The 23,569-nt window shown below is 39.8% G+C and overlaps 1 pseudogene; it reads right to left on the reverse strand.

Annotated features, from left to right (window-relative positions):
* Window positions 1–3,371: 3,371 nt before the first annotated feature.
* On the reverse strand, window positions 3,372–22,482 carry Ddx5-ps2 (DEAD-box helicase 5, pseudogene 2; annotated as a pseudogene).
* Between the last annotated feature and the right edge of the window lie 1,087 nt (window positions 22,483–23,569).

Raw genomic sequence — 23,569 nt, forward strand, 5'->3', positions numbered from 1 at the left:
TTCACAATTTACTTCAGGTGTAACTGACTATATATATATATTGTTTGATATATATATATATATATATGTAAATTTTTTGAAATTTACGCAGCCAAATACAGTCAGTTAGTGAACAACTGTTAAAATAACAAAAGAAAGAAATGATGATAATATTAGAGATAAAATGGCATGATGAACAGTATTTCATGAGTCCAAAGAAAGTAGGAAAAGAGAACAAAACTCTACATGTCTCTAATAGGAAAAAATAGAAAAAAGTTGGATTTAAGCTAAGCCACAATAGTGAGCACATTAACCAGTCACCATAAGTATCAATATACAAATAAGTTATGATGCATTAAAGTAGATTGAAAGCAGAAGACGTAATATGCTAACACTTTAGCAGTAGAATGTGTATATTAATTTCAGACAAAATAGCTAATGCAGTAAATGGTATTACTAGGAATAAAGAGTAGCATTTTGGGCTGGAGAAATGATACAGCAGGGAAGAATATTTGCCATTCTCTCCGAGGATTGGGCTTCAGTTCTAAGCATTGTCACTGGGTCTCTTACAACCATCTGTACCTCTAGCTCCAGGAGTCCTAACATTGTCCTCTGGCCTCTGAATGGGTACACACACACACACACACACACACACACACACACACACACACACACAAATAAAACAAACAAATCTTTCAAAAGAGGAAAATTTTATAATAAAGAAATTTATACATCAATATGATTAAACAGACTTAAATGTATTAAGCACAAAATAACAGAACTTCCGAGCACAAGAAACAAAAACCGAATTGAACAATTGTATACAATTATAATGAGAAACTCAATATCTCTCAATAAAAGATAGGATGTGTAGGCTGTAAATGTGTGAACTAACTTGACATAATTGGCCTTTGTAGACTATTTCATCCAACCACACAACACCTGGTCCTCCACACCTGACAACACACCCCTGAGTCAGCACTCTGGCCAGTTCTGCCTGTGAAGAAAACAACTATAGAGAATAGCATTGTTCTGGGCCTTCGCCTGCCACTGGAGTCTGCATGGAATTCCTGTCAGATGTTGTAGAGGCCCCAACTCTGACTCATTGCTGCTAAGAGCCTAGTAGTAGCTCAGAGAGAAGGTCATTGTTTCAGGAAAACAGCTCACTGGGCTTAGGATGAGGTCAGATATTGAATCTAAATCAAAGCTCTAATCCACCCACTGCTATCTGCCAAGGAACATAGAAGCCTGTAGCTGTGTCTAAACCTATTGATATCAACATAATAGCATTGCCCTCAGAGACTCAGCATTGAAAACAGCAACATCAGAATTCCTGGACTGTTGAAAGCCTTCTTATGAGATTTTATTTCCTTCAATAATGTATGATTGGTCTTTCTCTCCCATACCATTCCAAATGCAGAAAATTTATGACCGGTAAGAAATATGATAAATCTGTGAAGTCTATATACAACCGACTTCAAGTTATAAGAAGTAATTTATGTAATAACAAATTACAATAGTCTAGCTAAAGAGGAAAATATAAGCTAGAATAATACTTAGGATACCATTTTGTGGGAAGTCTAACACCTCTAAGCCCCAGTGAACAGCCCTCATGAGACTTAGAGGGACAATAGAAGAGTGCAGGATTGAAATTGTAGCTACTTCCTGTGTCAATTTGGGATTGACCTGACTGGGGCGAAAGGGAATAAAGGACAGACACACACGTACAGGAAGGCTGGGATCAGGATGACTATGCACTTTTAGAGAGATGTACCAGCAACCCAGAAACATGGCTTTTTTATTACATACTGCTGAATGAATGCTTTAGGGCATTAGGGCCCTGATATGGCCATGTTCATGTCAACGAAACACATTTCGTTAGGTATCCACTCTCTATCCACATACCATCTTGACTATTACACATACTTTACTATGGTACTTGAGGAGTTCTGTTTCTGCAAGTTAAATGGACGTTCTCTCTGTAGCTGTCCCTCTTGTTTATATGAAGCAATGCCTCCTTCATAGCAAAATGCTTCATTGTATCTATTGTGAATATATAGTATGTAATTTGTAAGAACAGACTGACATTTCTCTTCTCTTGGCCTTTGCATTATAAAACTCACAGTAGATTTAAACTTTTTGAGTTAAATAACCAATTGTCTTTTAAGTAATTTATACAATCTAAAATATATATTGTTAATCTCACTGCTTAGCTTTCTAGTACTCTTCATATTTCTGTGTACTTCAGATTCGTGTCTTCCATTATTTTTCTTCTGCTTGATTATTTACCACTTCATGTAATGGATGTCTTCTGGATGTGAATTATTTTTAGCTTTCATATATTTTACAATATCCTCATTGTGCCCTTTTTTTAATGGCCATTTTTATGTTGACAACTTAGATTTCCATCCAATGACAATAGGAATGTCACTCCAGTGTGTTCTGTGTATTTCCAGGTAAAACCTTTGTCCATTCAGATCTTGGTTCTGTGTGAACACATTTTTCTTCTTTATCATTCATTTTAAAGTCATTTGATAATGGTGTACCTTAACATTGTTTACTGCTGGTGTGTGTGTGTGTGTGTGTGTGTGTGTGTCTGTGCGTATGTGTGCACACCTGCATGTGCACACACATGTGTACATGAACACATGCTTGAAAATTATAAATTTCAAAAATGTTCAAAATTTGTGGCAAATCTTCCTCACTCTCATTTCTTGACCTCTTTTAGAGTCTCAGAGATACAAACAGCTGGCCTCTTCTCATCGGCCCACACCTTGTAGCTTCTCCATTTTTTTTTCCTATTTGAAAAATTTCTAGTGATGTGTCTTCAATGTGATAATTTTCTCTTCAGCAGTGTCCAAGCTGCTATTCACCTGATCTAGAATACTCTTTACCTCGGACCTTGCAGTTTTTATCTTTACAAGTTTCACTTGGGTTATTCTACAAACATTATCTTTCAGTTTTTAAGTGTCATGACAAAATATTCTTTTATCCTCTTTTAAGTCTCTCTTCCTTTTCTTTTCCTTCTTCAAATCTCTTTTATTGGAAGACTACACACAACATTCATTTATTGTATTTGAAAACACCGTACAGTTACTTTGTGGAAATGCTCCTTGCATTTTCTATTACCAAAAAAAAAACCCTAAAAATCATTTTAGGAATGTAGAGAAATATGCAACCGAAACATGAAAAAGGTGCATCATAATTGCTGCTCCAGTGCAGCCATGCCTACATCTTCTGTGTTTCTTAAATAACTATCTTATCTGATAACACATAATAGAAACAGCAGTTATGAAAAAGAGACTTTTCATATACTTCTAAAAATCTTATTGAGAATATCTTGCAGCACTAGACACCCAATCATGCACAGGACCTGCAGCAGCATAATATGCCTATGGCTGTTGGTGCATATCTTCGTGCACATTTGCAACATTGCTTCCATATTGCTGAATGCTATCATAACTTTTGGTAAGTGCCTGTTGGATTGCCAGTCCTAAAACTGGTCTGAATAGCAGCAGATAGAAAATTACATCCAATGCTCCCGCTGGTGTAATTTACATCACTATAAACACCGTTCTGAGTTTTAGCCACACATCTCTCTGAAGAAGACTAAAATACTCTCCTTCAGAGTTTTCTCTGTCTCTAAAGATGAGTATCTGTAAAGATGAGCATGCCTTGTCTACCTCTGGAATGACCTGACCCCATTCAACCAACTGAAGCAGCTTGGGATTAATTGTTTAATCAACTTCCTGAAGCATGGAGATATAAGGTCAGTCCCTGTGGTGGTTTGAGTAGGAATGGCCCCCATAGACTCATGTGTGTGAATGCTTGGCCCAGTGGCAGTGACACTATTAGATGTGCCCTTGTTGGAGGAAGTGTGCCACTATGGAGGCAGGCCTTGAATTCTTGCAAACTCATGTCAAGCCAGTGTGTCTTAGTCTCCTTAAGCTGCCTGCAGATCAAGATGTAGAATTATCTGTATATGGGATGGATTCCCAAGTGTGGAAGTCTCTGGATAGCCTTTCCTTCAATCTCTGCTCTATACTTTGTCTCTGTATTTCCTCCCTTGAGTATTTTGTTCCCCCTTCTAGGAAGGACTGAAGCATCCACTTTTTGGTCTTCCTTCTTGAGCTTCATGTGGTCTGTGAATTGTATCTTGGGTATCTCAAGCTTTTGGGATAATATCCACTTACCCGTGAGTGCATATCATATGTGTTCTTTTGTGATTAGGCTACCTCACTCAGGAAGATATTTTCTGGTTCCATCCATTTGCCTAAGAATTTCATGAAGTCATTGTTTTTAATAGCTGAGTAGTACTCCATTGTGTAAATGTACATTTTCTGTATCCATTTTTCTGTGAGGGACATCTGGCTTGTTTCCAGCTTCTGGCTATTATAAATAAGGCTGCTATGAACATAGTGGAACATGTGTAGTAGCATCTTCTGGGAATATGCCCAGGAGTGGTATAGCTGGGTAATCAGGTAGTACTATGTTCAATTTTCTGAGGAACAACCAGATTGATTTCCAGAGTGATTGTACCAGCTTGCAGTCCCACCAAGAGAAGTGGAGAAGTGTTCCTCTTTCTCCACAATCTCACCGGCATCTGTTGTCACTTGTGTCTTTGATCTTAGACATTCTGACTGGTGCGAGGTAGAATATCAGGGTTGTTTTGATTTGCATTTCCCTTTTGACTAAGGTTGTTGAACATTTCTTTAGGTGCTTCTCAGGCATTCGATATTTCTTAGTTGAGAATTCTTTGTTTAGCTCCTCACCCCATTTTTAATAGGGTTATTTGGTTTTCTGGTGTCTAACTTCTTGAGTTCTTTGTATATATTGGATTTTAGCCCTCTATCAGTTGTAGCATTGACACCAAACTGAGACACTATGGCAGATGCCAATAAGTGCTTGCTGACAGAAGCCTGATATAACTCTCTCCTGAGAGACTCTGCCAGAGGCCAACAAATAAACAGCGGATGCTTGCAGCCAACCACTGTACTAAGCACTTGGTCCCCAATGAAGGAGTTAGGGAAAGGACTGAAGGAGCTGAAGGGGTTTGTCACACCATAGGAAGAATGGCAATATCAACCAACCAGACCCCCCCAGAGATCCCAGGGACTGAACCGCCATCCCAAGAGTACATACACATGGAGGGACCCATGGCTCCAGCTGCATATGTAGCAGAGGATGGCCCTGTAGGACATCAAAAGGAGGAGAGGTCCTTGGTCCTGTGAAGGCTGGATGTCCCAGTGTAGGGTAATGCCAGGGCAGGGAGACAGGAGTGGGTGGATAAGTGGGGGAGCACCGTCATAGAAGCAGGCAGTGGAAGGATGGGAAAGGGGGTTTCCAGAGAGGAAACTAGGAAAGGGGATAGCATTTGAAATGTAAATAAAGGAAATATCTAATAAAAAAGATGTGGAGTTTCAGCTCCTTCTCTAACACCATGTCTAACTGCATGCTGTTTTGCTTCTTGCCATGGCTAAATCTCTGACCCTGTAAGACAGCCCCAATTAAAGGTTTTCTTTCATTAGAGTTGGTGTGGTCATGGTGTCTTTTCACAGCAGTAGACGCCATGAGACAGTGGCCAACTGGCTTTATGTTATTAGGTGTAAAGAAAGTATGTGTTGTGCCTGGCTTGGTAGTGTGACCATGTCTCCATTATGATGAGTATAATCCCTTGAGGAAGTAGACTAGTCTTAATTGATGATGAATTTCACATCCTCCACATCTTTCCCTTTGGAGGCCACATGGATTGCATTCAGAATAGGAGCTTTTTCATGTTTGAATTTGTTTAGAACCCAGCCGTGCTCCTGTTGACTCTTGTCACTATAGATGCCCATGGCAGGCCACCCATCTCTCCTCAACTTTCTGCTAAGTTCATCATATTTTCTTTTGATTGGAAGAAAAAAATAAAACCACAATGATTTTACTCTCCTCATGCATGATCATTAGATGAATATTTTTTTTACCCTTTTCTACATCATGATGTATATCCACAATCTTCGTTATGTCTTGTGATCAGTTCTAGTGCACCAATATTGATATGAATATAATCTGTCACAAAATCTTCAGGAAACTGTCTTACTTATTTTGGCCAGGTTGCACTCCACACTAGTGTTTGCATATCAGGTCTTATTTGATCCATTATTTTCCTTATTTGGGGTTCAAAGCCCATGTCAAGCATTCTATCAGCCTCACCAAGGTCAAGGCAGGTTGTTCTCAGGTTGGTTGCCCCACACTTTCAAATGTCCATCAGTCTTCCAGGTGTTGCAATGCAGACTTCCACACCTCTCTGAAAATATGGAGTGTTTCACAAGTTTTCCTGCCATCCTTGTATGGGAGCCATACCAATCTTCTCTGGTGCTGTGTGTGTGTGTGTGTGTGTCTGTCTGTCTGTCTGTCTGTCTGTCTGTCTGTCTGTCTGTGTCTGTGTCTGTGTCTGTGTCTGTGTCTCTGTGTGTAAAATATTGTTTTGCCAGAATCCAGAATGAGGAATCTTTTTACCTGTTAACAAACATCATTTTAATTATTTTTAGTATTTTTGACTACTAATTCTATCATGAGACTGAGTTTCTTAATTTTTTAAATTATGATAATATTTTTCTTTTTCGTAGGCTTGATAATTTTAAATGGCTAATAGAGATTATGAATTTCATCTTGTTAGGTATTAGATTTTTACTCTTCCTTTTTTTATTCTTCTCCCACATATTACATACCAATTGCAATTTCCCTTTTCTCCACTCCTCTCTGTCTCTCCACACCCCAAATCTCCTTTCTCCTCTAAGATCCACACCACATCCACCTTCCCTCAGAAAAGAGCAGACCTTCTAGGAACATCAACCAAACATGGCATAACAAGTTACAATATACCAGGCATATACCATCATATCAAGGCTGGACAAGTCAACTCAGTAGGAAGAAAAGGGTACGAGAAGTAGACAAAAGAATTAGAGACATCCCCCTTCCTCACTGTTAGGAATCCTACAAGAACACCAAGCTAATAAGCCCTAACATACAAGTAGAGGACCTCAGTCAGACCCCTCCAAGTTCCCTGATCTCTGCCAGCCTCTAAGAGTCCTGGTCACTTGATTCTGTGGACTGTGTTCTCCTAGTGTCCTTGACGCCTCTGGTTCCTCTGATCCTTTCTCTCCTTCCTCTGCAGGACCTCCCAAGCTCCGTCTAACCTTTGGCTGTAGTAGTGTACATCTGTCCCCATCGGTTTCTGGATTAAGTCTCTAGGTCTCTCTAATGATGTTTATGCTATGTTCTGATCCCAGAATACTCTGCAGGCAAGGTAAGCTGTAGGTTGAAAGTTTTTAGGATGTGTTGATGTCACAATCTCTCTACTTGGTTACAGAAGATAGCCAGTTCAGGCTATGTGTCCCCAATTACTATGAGTCTTTGATATTCAAATATTATATCAAATAGATATGGAGAAAGTAGGTTGTAGCGGAATTGCTTATTTTTCTCTTCATTTAACTTGATATTGGCTATAGGCTTGCTATAAATTGTGAACTATGTCCCCTTTATCTATGATCACTCTAAGATTTATATCATAAAAGGCTGTTTGATTTTGTCAGAGGCTTTTTCAGCATCTAATGAGATGATCGTGCTGTTTTCTTCATTCAGTTTGTTTATGTGATGGTTTACATCAACAGATTTTTATGTATTGAAACACCTCTGTATCTCTGGAATGAAGCCTACTTGATCATAGTAGATGATCTTTTTGATGTGTTCTTGGATTTGGATTGCAAGAATTTTATTGAGGTTGCTTGTTTTTCTTTTTTGTTGGTTGTTTTGTTTGTTTTTCACCAATGTTCATGAGGGAAATTGGTTTGTAATTCTCGTTGTTAAATCTTTATGTGGTTTGGGTATCAGGGTGACTGTGGTCTTATAACATAAATTTGATGTTGTTTCTTCTGTTTGTATTTTGTGGAATAATATAATGAGTATTGGTACTAACTCTTCTTTGAAAGTTGGTAGAAATCTACACCAAAACCATCTGGTCCTGGCTTTTTTTTCTTGATTTTTAATGACTGCTTCTATTTCCTTAGTGACTTTGAGCCATTTAAACTGTTTTTCTGATCTTGATTTAACTTTGGCAAGTGATAGCTATCTAGAAAATGATTCACTTCTTTTAAATTTTCCAATTTTGTGGAGTATATGATTCCTTAGATTTCTTCAGTGTCTGTTGTTATGCCCCTTTCTTTACTAATTTTGTTAATTTGGATATTGTCTTTGTATCTTTTAGTTAGTTTGGATAAGTGTTTGTCTATCTTGTTGATTTCCTCAATAAACCAACTCTTTGTTTCATTGATTCTTTGTATTGTTCTTGGTTTCTGCTTTACTGGTTTTGACTCCCAGTTTGATTATTTCCTGTCATCTACTTCTCTTGTGTGTTTGCTGTTTTTTTTTTCTAGAGCTTTCAGGTTTGCTCTTATATCACTAAAACGAAATCTCTCTAATTTCTCTATGAAGGCACAAGAACTTTTAACTTGGTATACCTTTTATTGTGTTCCATAAGTTTGGACATGTTGTACATTTATTTCCACTGAATTATAGGAAGTCTTTAATATTCTTCTTGAACCAGTAGTCAGTCAGTATAGAGCTGCTCAATTTCTGTGAGTTTGTAGGTTTCCTGTTGAAATCTAGCTTTAATCCATGGTGGTTTAGTAGGATATAAGGGGTTATTTTAATTTTCTTGTATCTGTTGAGACTTGTTTTGTGACAAAGTTTGTGGTCAATATTAGAGATTTTTTATGAGATGTGTAGAAAAAGATATTTTTATGTGTGTTTTGGTGAAATATTCTGTAGGTATCTGTTAGGTTCATTTGGTTGGTAACATCTGTTAGTGACAACATTTCTCTGCTGAATTTATGTCTGCGTGATCTGTCTATTGGTGAGAATGGAGTACTGAAGTGCCCCATTATTAATGTGTGAGGTTTGATGTGTGATTTATGCTTTAGTAATGTTTCTTTAACAAATATGTGCCCTTGCATTTGGGGTATAGATATATTAAGAATTGAAATGTCATTTTCCTGGATTTTTCCTTTGATGAGAATAAAATGTCCATTTTTGATTAATTTTGGTTGGAAGTATATTTTGTTAGATAATGGGTACACCAGCTTGCTTCTTGGGTCCATTTGTTTGAAAAATCTTTTTCAATGCTCTACTCTGAGGTAATGTTTGTTTTTGATGTTGAGGTGTGTTTCTTGTATACAGTAAAAGGATGGATTCTCTTTTCATATTCATTCTGTTAGCCTGTATCCTTTTATTGGGTAATTGAGTTTATTGATATAGAGATATATATATATATCGGTGACCAATAATTAATTGTTAATTCCTGTTATCATCTTGTTGGTGGTGGGAGAGAGAGAGAGAGAGACAGAGACAGAGAGAGAGAGAGAGAGAGAGAGAGAGAGAGAGAGAGAGAGGAGATTATTTCTTTGGATTTTGCTGGTGTGGGATTATTTATTGCCTGTGTTTTTGTGGGTATAGTTAACCACCTTGTATTGGAGTTTTCCTTCCAGTACATTCTGCATAACTGGATTAGTGGATAGATATAGTTGAAATTTGACACCATCATGAAATATCTTTTTTTCTCTATCTATGGTGATTAATGTTTTGCTGGGTATAGTAGTCTGGGCTGGCATCTGTTGTATGTTAGAGCCTCCAAGACATCTTCCTGGGCCCTCCTGGCTTTTAGCGTCTCCACTGAGAAGTCAGACATAATTCTAATAGGTCTGACTTTTTATAGTTGGACTTTTCCCCTTGAAGCTTTTAATACTCTTTCTTTGTTCTGTATGTTTAGTGTTTTGATTATTATGTGGGATTTGGAATTTCTTTTCTGGTCCAATCTATTTGGTATTCTGCATGTTTTGTATACCTTTATAGTCATGTCTTTTTTGGGTTAGGAAAATTTCTTCTATGGTTTTGTTAAATATATTTTCTGAGTTTTGAGCTGGGATTCTTCTTCTATTCCTGGTATTCTTAAGTTTGGCCTTTTCGTAGTGTCCCATATTTCCTGGATGTTTTTGGTAGGGATTTTTTTAGACGTAACATTTTCTTTGACTGATAAATTTATTTCTTCTGTAGTATCTTCTAAGCCTGAGAGATTCCTTCTTCCAATTCTTGTATCCTGTTAGTGATGCTTGTGTCTGTTGTTCCTGTTCCTGTACCTATACCTTCCATTTCAATTTCCAACAGTTTGTGTTTTCCTTTTTTCCCCATTAATTTACTCATCTGTTCACTTTAAATCCTGATTGCTGTCTGCCAAACCCCTCACACAGTCCACCCCTCCCCTTATCCTCTGAGAGGGTGGAGGCACCCCATGGCACATCAAGTCTCTGCAAGGCTAGGTGCATCCTCTCCCATTGAGGATGAACAAGGTAGGCCAGTTAGGGAAATGGGATCCACAGGCAGGCAACAACTTTAGGGACAGCCCACGATCCAGTTGTTGGGGACCCACAGGAAGACTGAGCTGCACATCTGCTAGATATGTGTGGAGGGCCTAGGTCCAGCCCATGTATGCTCATTGGTTGATACTTCAAACTCTGAGCCCCAAAGGTCTAGGTTAGTTGGCTCTGTTTGTATTCCTGTGGAGTTCCTATCTCCTCCAGGGTCTTCAATCCTTCTCCCAACTCTTCCATAATATTTTCTGAGTTCTGTTCAATGTTTGACTATGGGTCTCTGATCCATTTCAGTCAGCTGCTGGGTGAAGTCTCTCAGAGGACAGTTATGCTAGACTTCTGCAAGTGGATCAGAGTATCATTAATGGTGTTCGGGATTGGTGCTTACCCTTGGGATGGCTCTGAAGTTGGACTGGTTATTGGGTGATCATTCTCTCAGTCTATACTCCATCTTTGTCTCTGAATTTCTTGTATAAAGGATAAATTTTGGGTCAAAAGTTTTGCGGGTGGGTTGGTGTCCTTATACTTCCATTGGGGGTCTTGCCTGGCTATATGAGGTAGCCATTTCAGGTTCCATATCCTCACTGATAGGAGTCTCATCTAAATGCCACCCCATAGACTCCTGGGAGCTTCCCCTATCCCAGGACTCTGGCACATTCTTAATGTGTTCCCCTGTATACCTCCCACCATTCTTCAATTTCCATTCATTTTCCTAGCCCACTGGTCCTTTCTACTGTCTTTTTCCATAGTTGATACTGAATCCCACCTCTCCTTCTCCCACACAGTTCCCTTTCTCCATCTGCCTCCTATGACTATTTTGTCTCCTCTTCCAAGTGAAATTCAAGCATCCTTGCTTGGGCTTTCCTTATTGTTTAGCCTCTTTGAGTCTATGGAATATAGCCTGGGTATCTTGTACTTTTGGCTAGTATCTACTTATAAGTGAGTACATACCATGGGTATCTTTTGTGTTTGGGTCACCTCACTGAGGATGATATTTTCTAGTTCCATACATTTGCCTAGAAATTTCATGATGTGCTTGTTTTTAATAGCTGAATAGCATTCCACTGTATAAATGAGCCACATTTTCTGTATCCATTCTTTGGTTGAAGGGCATCTAGGTTGTTTCCAGTTTCTAGCTATTACAAATAAAACTGCTATGAACATAGTAGAGCAAGTGTCCTTGAGGTATGGTAGAGAATATTTTGAGTATATGTCCAGGATTGACATAGCTGGATCTTCAGGAAGAACTATTCTCAATTTTCTGAGAAATTGCCAGATTGGTTTCCATAATGGCTGTACAAATTTGCACTCAAACCATCAATGGAGAAATGTTCCCTTTGCTGAATATTCTTGTCAGCATGTGATGTCAACTTGACATTTTGATCTTAGCCATTATGATGGGTATAAGGTGGAATCTCAGGGTCATTTTGGTTTGCATTTACTTGATGACTAAGGACATTGAACATTTCTTTAAAGGCTTCTCTGCCATTCGAGATTGCTGTTGGGAATTCTGTTTAGCTCTGTACTCCATTTTAAAAATTTGAATTATTTGCTTTGTTGGTGTCTAATTTATTGAGTTCTTTATATATTTTGGATATTGACCATCTGCTAGACGCAGGATTGTTGAAGATTTTTTACCAATCTATAGGCTGCCATTTAGTTCTATTGATAGTGTCTTTGCCTTAAGGAAGCTTTTTAGTTTTATGAGGTCCCATTTATTAATTGTTAATCATAGTGCCTCAGTCACTGGTATTCTGTTCAAGAAGTTGGCTCCTGTACCAATGAGTTCAAGGCTATTTCCCACATTCTCTTCTATTAGATTCAGTGTATCTGGTTTTATGTTGAGTTCTTTGACCCACTTGGACTTATGTGCAGGGTAATACATATAGATATATTTGCATTCCTCTACATGCAGACATCTGACACCATTTGTTGAAGATACTCTCCCTCCCATTGTATGGCTTGGGCTTCTTTGGTGAAAATCAACTGTCCCTAAGTGTATGTGTTTATTTCTAGGTCTTCAATTCAATTCCCTGTCTGTTTCTATACAAGTACTGTACAGTTTTTATTACTCTTGCTCTACAGTACAGCTTGAGATAAGGGATGGTAATACCTCCAGAAATTCTTTTATTTTTCATTATTGTTTTAGCTATCCTAGGTTTTTTGTTTCTCCACATGAAGTTGAGAACTATTCTTTCAAAGTCTGTAGAGAATTGTGTTAGAATTTTGATAGGAATTGCATTGAATCTGTATATTACTTTTGGTAGGATGGCAATTTTCACTATGTTAATCCTACCAATCCATGAGCATGGGAAACCTTTCCGTCATCTGACATTTTCTTCAAAGACTTGAAGTTCTTGTCATAAGGTCTTTCACTTACTTGTTGAGCATTACCCCAAGATATTTTATATTATATTTGGCCATTGTGAAGTGTGTTGTTTCCCTGATTTCCTTATCAGTCCATTTATCATTTATATAAAGAAGGCTACTGATTTTTTTGAGTTGAATTTTGTATCCAGCCACTTTGATTAAAGTATTTTTCAGCTGTAGGCTTTTTTGGCCAGTTTTTGGCTTCATTTATGTATAGTATTATATTATCTTCAAATAGTGATATGCTGGCTTCTTCCTTTTCAATTTGTATCGCATGATCTCCTTGTATTATTGCTCAAGCTATGACTTCAAGTACTATATTGAATAGATATGGCGAGAGTGCACAGCCTTGCCTTATTACTGATTTTAGTGAAATTGCTTTATGTTTCTCTCCATTTAATTTGCTGCTGGCTATTGCCCTGCTGTATATTATTTATTGTGATTATGTATGTGCCTTGTATCCCTGAACTCTCCAAGACTTTTAACAGGAAGGGTTGTTGGATTTTGTCAAAGGCTTTTTCAACATCTAATGAGATGATCATAAGTTTTTTTCTTTCAATTTGTTTTTATGGTACATTATGTTGATTGATTTTCATATATTGAACTACCCATTCATCCCTGGAATGAAGTCTATTTGCTCATGGTGGGCGATACTTTTGAGTGTTCTTGGATTAAATTTGTGAGGATTTTATTGAGTATTTTGATATCAGTGTTTATAGGGGACATTGGTCTGAAATTCTCTTTCATTGTTGAGTATTTGTGTGATTTTGGTATTAGGGTGACTTTGGCCTTATAAAATGAGTTTGGCAATGTTCTTTTTGTTTCTATTTTGTGAAATAGTTTAAAGAATATTGGTATTAGCTCTTCTTTGAAAATCTGATGGAATTATATGCTAAAACCATCTGGCTTTCGGCTTTTTTTGAGGGGGAAGGGGAGACTTTTAATGATCACTTCTATTTTTTATGGGCTATAGGAATATTGAAATAGTTTTCTTAATCTTGGTTTAACTTTTGCTAAGTGGTATCTATCTAGAAAATTATCCATTTCATTTAGATTTTCCAATATTAAGGAGTACAGGTTTATGAAGTAAAACCTAATGATTCTTTGAATTTCTTCAGTGTCTGTTGTTATATCTCCCATTTCACTTCTGATTTTGTTAATTTGAATACCTTCTCTCTGTCTTTTAGTCAGTTTGGCTATGGTTTTATATATTTTGTTAATTTTCTCAAAGAATCAGCTCTTGGTTTTGTTGATTCTTTGTATTGACTTCTTTGTTTCTAATTGATTTTTTGAGCCCTAAGTTTGATTATTTTCTGCCATCTACTCCATTTGGGTGTGCTTGCTTGCTCCTTCTCCTCCTCTTCCTCCTCCTCCTCTTCCTTCTCCTCCTCCTTCTTTTCTAGAGCTTTTATGAATACTTTTAAATCATTAGTATGAGAACTCTTATATTTCTTTATGAGGGCACTTAATGCTATGGTCATTCTGCTTAGCACTGTTTTCATTGTGTCTCATAAATTTGGATATGTCATGCCTTCATTTTCACTGAATTCTAGAAAGTCTTTGATTTCTTTCTTTGTTTCTTCTTTGACCCAGTGGTCATTGAATAGAGTGAGAGCTGTTTAGTTTCCATGAATTTGTTAGCTGTCTGTTGTTTGTGTTGCTGAAATCCAGTTTTAATCCTTGGTAATCTCATATTAAGGAAGGGGTTACTTCAATCTTCTTGTATCCATTGAGGCTTACTTTGTGACTGGGTACATGGTCAATTTTGGAGAAGGATCCATGAGGTGCTGGGAAGAAAGTTTATTATTTTATGTTTAGGTGAAATATTCTGTAAATATCTGTTAGGCCATATTCCCTGTAAGTTTCATTATTTTTCTGTTTAGTTTCTGTATTGATGACCTGTCCACTGGTGAGTGTTGATTAAATAAGTCTCCCACTATTAATGTGTGGGGTTTGATGTGTGATTTAAGCTTTAGTAATGTTTCTTTTATGAACATGTGTGCCCTTGCATTTGGGGTATAGATGTTCACAATTAAGATGTCATTTTTGGTGCATTTTTCCTTTGATGAATATTAAGTGTCCTTTCCTCTCTCTTTTGATTGGTTTTGGTTGAAAGTCTATTTTATTAGATATAAGAGTGGCTTTCTAGTTTGTTTCTTGGGTCTGTTTGCTTTGAAAATCTTTTTCTAGCCCTTTACTCTGAGGTAGTGTCTATCTTTGTTGTTGAGGTGTTTTTCTTGTATTTAGGAGAATAATGGATCCTATTTATGCATCCACTCTGTTAGCCTGTGTCTTTTTATTGGTGAATTGATTCCCTTGATGTTGAGAAATATTAATATAATGATGGTTAGTTCCTATTATTTCGATGTTGGTGGTGTTAATCTCTCTCTCTCTCTCTCTCTCTCTCTCTCTCTCTCTCTCTCTCTGTGTGTGTGTGTGTGTGTGTTTCTCTTCCTTTGGTTTTACTGTGAAATTATTAATCTCTTGTTTTCTCTTTGGTATAATTACCTTCCTTGTATTGGGGTTTTCCTGCTAGCATCCTTTATAAGGCTATATTAGTGGAAAGATATTGTTTACATTTGGTCTTGTCATGGAATAATATCTTTGTTTCTTAATCTATGGTAACTGAAAGCTTTGCTGGGTAGTCATGTGGGCTGGCATCTGTAGTCTCTTAGGGTCTGTAAGAGCCCAGGCTCTTCTGGTTTTTAGAGTTTCTGTTGAGAAGTCAGATGTAATTCTGATAGATCAGCCTTTAAACATTGTTACTTGACATTTTTCCTTGCAGCTTTTAATATTCTTTCTTAAATACATTCAATGATTTGATTATTATATGGAAGAAGGGTTTTGTTTTCTGGTCCAATCTATTTGGTGTTCTGTAAGCATCCTGAACATTTAAGTTAGGGAAATTTTCTTCTACGATATTTTAAAAAATACTTTCTTGGCCTTTAATCTGAGAATCTCTTCCTCCTCCTCCTCCTCCTCCTCCTCCTCCTCCTCCTCCTCCTCCTCCTCTTCCTCCTTCTCTTCCTCCTCCTCCTGCCTCCTCTTCCTCTTCCTCCTCCTCCTCTATTATTCACATTATTCTTAGGTTTGGTATTTTCATAGTGTCCCAAATTTCCTGGATGCTTTGTCTTAGAAACTTTTTAGAAACTTTTTGTCATTTTGTGTGATCAATATATTAAGTTCTTCCATGGTATCTTCTACACCTGAAATTCTCTCTTCCATTTCTTATATTCTGTTGGTGATGTTTTTGTTTGTAGTTCCTGTTCTCTTTCCTAAGTGTTCCATTTTTAGTGTTTCTTCTGTTTATGTTTTCTTTATTGCTTTATTTCCATTTTCAGGTCTTGAATAGTTCTATTCATTTACTCCATCTCTTTGATTGTATTTTTCTACATTTCTTCTATTTAATCATTTGATTGTATTTTCCTGTATTTCTTTAGGGGATTTGTTTATTTCTCCTTTAAATGCCTCTATCATCATCATAAAAGTTCACTTAAAGTCATTGTTTTGCTCTTTGGTGTGTTGGGCTATCCAGGGGTTGATGTAATAGGAGAGCTGGGTTCTGATGGTGCCCTATTGCCCTGGCTTTTGTTAATTCTCTTCTTGTGCTTGCCTTTAGTCATCTGGTTGTCTCTGGTGTTGGCTGGCCTGGTAGTCCCTGGTGGTAGCTTGACTCTGGAACTGCAAGTATAGCTGCCTAATGGCAGCAGGCTTCTCATTTTCTTGGGTGGCAGCAGACCTCCAGGAAAGCAGGCAGAGCTGGTTGTTCTGGTTATAGCAGGCCTCCTAGGGGCAGGATGAGCTGTGTCCTGGGGAGTGGAGTGCAGACCTGGGATTGCAGGTAGAGGTGTAGACCAGAAGATGGAGCACAGAGGGATAGGGCTTACCTCATGGCTGCTGGGCTATCCAGAATCTCCAGTTTGCATTTCCATTATTGTTTCTATTTCCATTTTCAGGTCTTGAACAGTTTCCTTCACCTGTTTGCTTGTTGGCTTTCTTCACATTCTTTAAGGAATTTATTAATTTCTTCTAATTTTTTGTTTGTCTTTTTCTTGATTTTTAAAAAACTTTTAGATTCTTTGTGAACTTCACATCATGTACTCCAATTCTGTGCATCTCCTTGCCCTCTTTTTTTTTTTTTTTTTTTTTTTTTGGGTTCTTTTTTTTCGGAGCTGGGGACCGAACCCAGGGCCTTGCGCTTCCTAGGCAAGCGCTCTACCACTGAGCTAAATCCCCAACCCCTCTCCTTGCCCTCTTATATCGACTCTTTGATCTGCGGTCTTTCCCCCAATACAACACACACAAACAGTAACAAAACCCCAAAACATAGAAAGCATCTCATCAGGAAAGCTGTAGTATGTCACAGTGCATCTCACAATGCATACCTCTTGTCCACACATCTTCACTTGCAAATGTTCATTACATTTCACCATTGCTTCGATTCATAATCTCTGGCTTCTGTGATAGTATCAATATTGGATCCTCATCAGAATCCCAATTATGCTGTTGTTGCCCTGTGTCATAGAGATCCTTCAGCTTTGGATCAGCTGGCCTGGCCTTTTACATGTCCTAATTGCTCAGAGATGATGTAGATTTTGGGTGGGCCAATTCAGGGCCCTGTAGTTGGACCTGGGTGATAGCTAAGCTGGACAGCCTACCAGCTCTCCTTTATCCACACCACCAGGGTGAGCTCTCCGGTGCTGCCTTGGCTAGGCCACATGATGCCACCATTGGCAGGAGGCAGGGTCAGCTCTTCTCCTCTCATGCCCTCAGGGATAGCTCCCGAGCACTCATGTCTCCAAAGCCAGCTCTACTGTGCTTTCTGGGCGAGGCACAGCCTGCTCTCCTGAGTGCTGCAACTGGTCAAAGATGAAGACAGTTTTCCAGAGTACCACATCCAGTAAGGGGTGGGACCAGTTATGCACAGCCCCTGGACATCCATGAGGTCCCCAATGCTGCACCAACCAGGAACATATTCATGTTCTCTAGAGGTAATATGATCCACCAACATCAACTGATCCATGCCAGTGAGTAGCCATGGACTTGGTCCTCAATGGCACTTTTGCTTGGACCTCACCATGGCCCTGAGTGGTGAGACTGGACCCTCATAGCAGGCTAGTTCTCTCTACCCTCAAGTCTCCAGTTCAGTCTCTCTTCACAATGTTCAAGCTGAACTTACCTACCTTTTTTTTTTTTTTCTAACTTGTTTGGTCTACAACTCTTCTTCAAATGGCACTACTTCTTCTGACTGGTGTGGCCTAAACCTAGGCAGCAGAACTCTACCTATGTTCGACCCAAGGAGACATCATGGGAGAGCGTTGCAGTGAAATGGGATGGGAGTGGGTGTGGACTAGGTCTTTGGTACGGACTCTTGGGTTTGGGGCAGTTCAGCTGGCAGGTGGGTCACTGGTTCTCACTCATATGGCATTTTAGTGTTCTTGTAAATATTTTGAGCTTTATTCTAAAATATTGTAAAATTATTTGGAAGTAGTTTGAGACTTTCAGATCTTGCTTGTATTTATCAGGCCAGATCAGAACAGTTTAGAATTTTTTCCCACCACAAAAGCAAAACCTCAACTTGCACAATTTTTGTTCTTGAACCTGGCTGACAGAGTGGCCCTATGCCTTTTTGCTATTTCCACCCCCACTGCCCCACCCCTCACCCCCACTAGAATTGCTTAGTTCCCTATTCCCTTCAGCAGGTCACTGTTCTGCCTAACTCCTGAATGGACCTTCCTTAGCCACCACTCAGTTCTGTCTCTATAGCACTCCTCCCACATTATCTTCCCTGGATTCTTTCAGTATTGATAAGAAAACCAGTGTCTTGGAAAAGCATTGGACCCCATGTAGATTCCTTTCTTTGCACAGTGATTTGGAACCTTCTGCTAGTGGTAATTTTGGGAAATGCTGTGAATGGGGCGTGGGGGGGGCATAAAGATCCAGTGTTTATTTCCCAGAGAACCTTGGCTTTTGCCAAGTCTTTTTTAAAAGATTTATTTACTTATTTTATGCATATGAGTGAGTACACTGTTGCTGTCTTCAGGTACACCAGAAGAAAGCATTAGATCCCATTACAGATGGTTGTGAGCCACCAAGTGGTCGCTGGGAATTGAACTCGGGACCTCTGGAAGAGCAGTCAGTGCTCTTAACTGCTGGGCCATCTCTCCAGCCCCCTAAAATACAATTTTAATTTGATATTTGTTGTTTGTTTTTAAATTGTTTTAGGCTGCAGACAGGGAATCCAATTCTTCTCACTCCATATTGGCTAGAAGCGACATTCGGATTAATCTTTGTACTTTAAAAAGTGTTTGCACTGTTTTCACTTTTTACATTTATTTATATATTTATTTTACACGTGAACATGTCTCTCTATCTGTCTCTCTGTCTCTGTCTCACTCTTTCTCTCTGTCCGTCTGTCTCTGTATGTGTGTGAGTGTGTGTGTGTGTGTGTGTGTGTGTGTGTGTGTGTCATAATTCTTTGACATGGCTATAGAGTCACTTTTACTAATCTAATCATCTGTCATCCCTGCCAAGATCCAACCTAGCTTTGGACTGGTGCTTAGGCAGTGCCCCGGGCCTCTTCCCCATAGTCACCATTGTTCCCATTTCCCATATCCTTTTCAGGCATGCTTCTGCTCTCTGCCGTGACAGTAGGGCATGGTCTCTGGAGTCAGCTGCTATTCAGTCCTACTCTTTGGCAGCTTGCCCTTGAGGAATTGTCTTTTTCCATATTTTATCTGATAGGAAGAACAATCGTATTATACACCTTCTAGAGTTGTTGGGAACGTTGAGAGAACTGTGGGAAGCTTGACTACCATTACTGATGGTGAGATCTGCAGTGACATGACCCATGACTTTTCCTCTAATAACAGTACTCTTTGCTCTCTGGGCGCCTTTTAGCATGGTTCTTCTTCCTTCTGGTAACTCTCATCTCTAGCCTCATGAATTTTCACCTGAGGAATTCTTTTCTTTTCAGATGCCTCTCAAATTTTTTTCTGCAAGGAGGGTGTCTCTGCCTCTGGTCTAGGCAGGATCTCTGTGGCATAGAATAATTTTTTTTGTTTGTTTGTGGGTATCTTTTTGGCCATTAGCTTCTCTTTTGACTCTGTTTCTGTAACAAGTGCAGAGATCATGGGGTCACTGCGGGTCATCGGATAATAGTAACTCAAGAATGAATGAAGGCCAAAATGCTCAGTGAAAAGAGTGCGGATGAGCAGGAGAAGCACATTCAACACGCCTTTGGGGCTTCCCTGTGAATGTCCAGATGAAGCTGCAGTGGTGATGTCTCTAGTTCAGTGGTAAGTAGTGCCACTTGCCAATAAAAAGTGTACAGCTCGGAAATGAAAGGGGAAAGAAAAAAGTGACCATGAATCGACACGAGCAAGGACTCCGAACCCCTGTCCTAGCTCTGTGCCCCAGTATAGACATTACCACTGCACAGTTGGGCTTTCAAGAGCTGCCTGCCAATATTGACATTACCCCATCCTATGTAAGGAAATCAAGGCGGATTGGCGAGCAATCACTTTCAAAGCTAATTGTTGAAACCTGCAGGTCAGAGCTCTCAAGCTAATGCTTGTTGGCTTACTGGCAATTTTGGTGTTTGCTCTTTTTTAAAAAAAAATAATATTTTTGCTTTCTTTTCACTATGGCACAGGGTGGAATTTTTAAATTTTATTTTTTAAGGCAGGTTAAATGGCTTCTTGCTTAAGTTTTCTAAGCAGTTGTTTTCTTTCTATCCCTCTGCTCTCTTCCTTCTATTGGATGTTAGCTTAGCAGCAATGTTTGTCTTGTTCATTAGCTCTTCTGCAATGGCATTTAGAAATCTTGGTAAGTCCAGTCCCCATCCTCCTTTGTCCTCTGCAAATCCATGGAGGCTCTGTGAAGAGAGCCTTCATGAATGAGTCATTGGTGATGGGCTCTGAGTACTGGCCATTTCTGGGCAGCTCCCTGATGATCCTGGAGAGTGAATGTTGGCAGTAACTCAGTGTTTCCCTGGCAGGGTTCTCCCCTGCACACTGAGCCCTGTGCTCCTGGTGTTGAGCCTCCCAAAAAAAGAGCCATATCCCACTGCTTGGGTCTCCTTGCCTTCCCCTCACCCCACAGATCTCAGACTGCAGTGAATGACAACAGGAGTGTTTGGGAATTCTTATTTGGGAAGGAAACTGACAAGGTATCTGTCCTTTCTGTGCTAACGCTTGGCATGAATTTGAGTCTATCAGTAGACTTCCACTTATTGATGAGCAGATCACAGACTAGCCCCTGGGCATGTTTTCAAACTTAATGAAGAAAAGACAGTTCCTGACACTGGAGCTCTTCATCTCGCTGACAGCATCAATCAAGAGGTTCTCTGAGCTCCTTGCTGCTCCAGGAGTAAAGCCTTAACTGCAGGAAAAGCTAGGGCTGTGGAGGGGAGCAGTAAGGAGACAGAAGTTTCTGGTACATTTTGTGTGCCCTGCTTTGCCTCCCTATAGAACCAGGGGTTGGAGTTGGTGGTGGCTGTGGGACCACAGAAACAAAGAGCAGTGGCTTTACTCTTTGGTGGAGTGTTTTATCCCCAGAGGTGAAGACGCAGTAATGGGAGATTCTCCTCCAAGCAGCTCAATGTCCTTTCTATTTATTATACCAACCAAGCAAGCAAGAAGCACAGAAAACCAAATGGAGAGTTGAAGCTTGTCTTGGAAATTACTCATTTTCAAATATGTCTTCTGCTAGGAGAAAATGTCCTTTGCCTTCAGAGGAAAGCTATAAGAGCTCAAGAACAGATCAAACCAAAACCAAGAGAAAGAAGAATTGGGAGTCTGAGGACAAAGAGAAGTTGAAAGAAGGGGTGGGCTGCCTTAGACACCTCACATGACTGGAGCTCATCCAGTTTCTCTGAAACCCTGGAAGCCATGAGTCTGGTCAGAGTGGTATCCCATCTGTCAGAGGCCAAGCTTTTCTGAAAGGCCAGCTTCTGGTCCCCATTTCACTTTATGCCAGGTCTCCCAAGGACCCTGAGGAGAGAGGTGACACATAAGCTTTCTGTCCATCACTGAGAAGTTGTTGACACAATCTCTACCCTATCTCTGCTTCTCCAGATACAATGTTATTATGACTCTGGGGATTCCTGTGTCTGTGACTGAGGAACTCTGCACTCTCCCCATAAGAGCAATGATTTGTTCACATTGGCCAGAAAACTACAAAATGCCAACACCACACAACTCAAGGCAGTCTCCAGCACTGTCTTTCTTAGAACTCTGATCCAGAACACCATGCAGTGGATCTGGCTGGCACTGGCCTCCTCACTGACTTTGTTCTTTTATTCTCCTCTCTTTAATTTCATTCATGTTTTTGAGACAGAACAAAGTTGTCCTTGAACTTGTTATTCTCCTGCCTCAGCTTCCAAACCACTAAGATTATTCACACTGTAGTTGCTCCCAATGTCCATGCTTGAGAGCTGTCACTGTTCCTGCTCTCTGGGCTCCCCACTGCAGTGCTTCTAACCTTTGTCACTTTGGATGGGGAGGTGTCTAGGTTGGAGTGATTCCCTCTGTTGCCTGTGAGTACTCAGGGGTTGGTAGGTCACAATGCTACTGGCCCCATCCTCATCCTTTGGATGCAGACTCCTTAGTCAGTCAAGATGTTCGTTATCAAAGGCAGCAAAGGGCAGTCAGAGCTCGCAGCACTTCATCTCTGAGGACCGAACCGGCCCTTCCGGGTCTGTGGCTTCTATCAGATGCAAGTACATTTCGGTTACTTTGCAGTGGGGATTTAGAGCAGGGTCTGGACAGAAAAGATGGGAAAGTGCTGTCTAAAGACAGTAAAATTGCTCTGCTGTCCCACATGTGATGGTACTGACATATGACAGTTGTTCATTTTTTTTTCAACTGGTTTTAGCCTATGCGACTCTGGCCAATGGCTGACTCCCACTTTCTTGTTTTCTTCTTTGTAACACCTATAGTAGACAGCTTCTCTGTGCAAAAAGCAATCCCAAGTATCTATGTGAAATTCGAGAACCACAGTCCAAGAATTTTGCAGCAGAATGGGGTGCAGCTTTCTAACAATCTGTCATTATCATGTGGCTTTATGCCCTGGCAGTCTGGAGCACAGGTAAGTGTTCAGACTAGATAATTCATAAAGGTGCTCTGTATTTCCTTTCTTTCCTTATGGCTCAAGATAAGAGAGAATAAAGTGAATGAGAATGTGAGTTGAACAAATAGGTTGAAATCATTTTTTCCATCTTAAAGCCTTAATAGTAAATCCTTTGTTCCCCATATATGATTAACATACACTGGCCTAGGATGAAGAATCCAGTGAAGATCTCCCAAGAATCATCCTCATTGGCTGCTGGGGTGCATAGTCTCTTGGAACACTGGGACCAGGTAGTTGGGAATGACCTTGAGTCTTACTTGAAACGGCCAGGATGTTCTTGATGGGGCTCCTTGAGCTTTGAACTGTCTAATGATTCTTTGATTCACATTGACAACTGAAGGGCTGGCTCTATGGCACACGGTGTGAAACTGTTTCTGAAGCTTTTCTTCTCAGCTTGAAATGAGAGTGAACTCTCAGTGTCCCCCTTGGAGTGTTCCTGTAGAATCTGGGCATAGCCCACAGCCTAGCAGGACTGAAGTTGCAGCTCTACACACAAAGACAGCCCTGGCTTCTGAGAGAGGTGGGACAATGGCGGTGTGGAAGAGCTTAGATGCTCTATATGACCCTGCCAGCTGATGTCTCCTCTCAGTTATCTCATGTCCCCTGATTCTCTCTGAACTCTGTCTGAGGAAGTCCCCGGGGTCCCAGCTCTAAGAATTGATGGAGAAAATGGTTCTGTGCCC

Source organism: Rattus norvegicus, chromosome 14 (assembly GCF_021556685.1).
Source record: "Rattus norvegicus strain SHRSP/BbbUtx chromosome 14, alternate assembly SHRSP_T2T, whole genome shotgun sequence".
In the NCBI taxonomy this organism is placed as follows: domain Eukaryota; kingdom Metazoa; phylum Chordata; class Mammalia; order Rodentia; family Muridae; genus Rattus; species Rattus norvegicus.